Here is a 438-nt window from a genome sequence, read left to right on the forward strand (position 1 = left end):
AGAAGAAGGTTTAAACTTAAAATGTTCACTTATATGTCACACCAAGCGAACCGCCATAACAGGTATGCTGGTCAAAACGGTTGACTCAGATAATGTTTAAGAGAACAAGTGCGGCTCCCTCATTTAATTTGATCTGATAAACCGATCTGATGAACATGCTATTTCCTCTGTTTTGAAGTATGGCAACTCTGTCTAGTCAGTGAATAAATGGATTGATTATGTTATATATAAAGAAATATCTGCGAAAGATTTCACAAAGACCACTTACGTTGTCCCTATGGATTTTGTTCGATATCCCCTCTAACATAGTAATAATTTAGTTTTGTCCTTAGTAGGAATTGGTCTAAGTTGCTTTTTCAATTTAAGAATTGTCCACATCACTTCCACCAATTTGGTTTTTGGAGTACTTTGTGCGTCTTCCTATATCGATTTGGGGAA

Source organism: Teleopsis dalmanni, chromosome 1, assembly GCF_002237135.1.
Source record: "Teleopsis dalmanni isolate 2A chromosome 1, ASM223713v2, whole genome shotgun sequence".
NCBI lineage: Eukaryota > Metazoa > Arthropoda > Insecta > Diptera > Diopsidae > Teleopsis > Teleopsis dalmanni.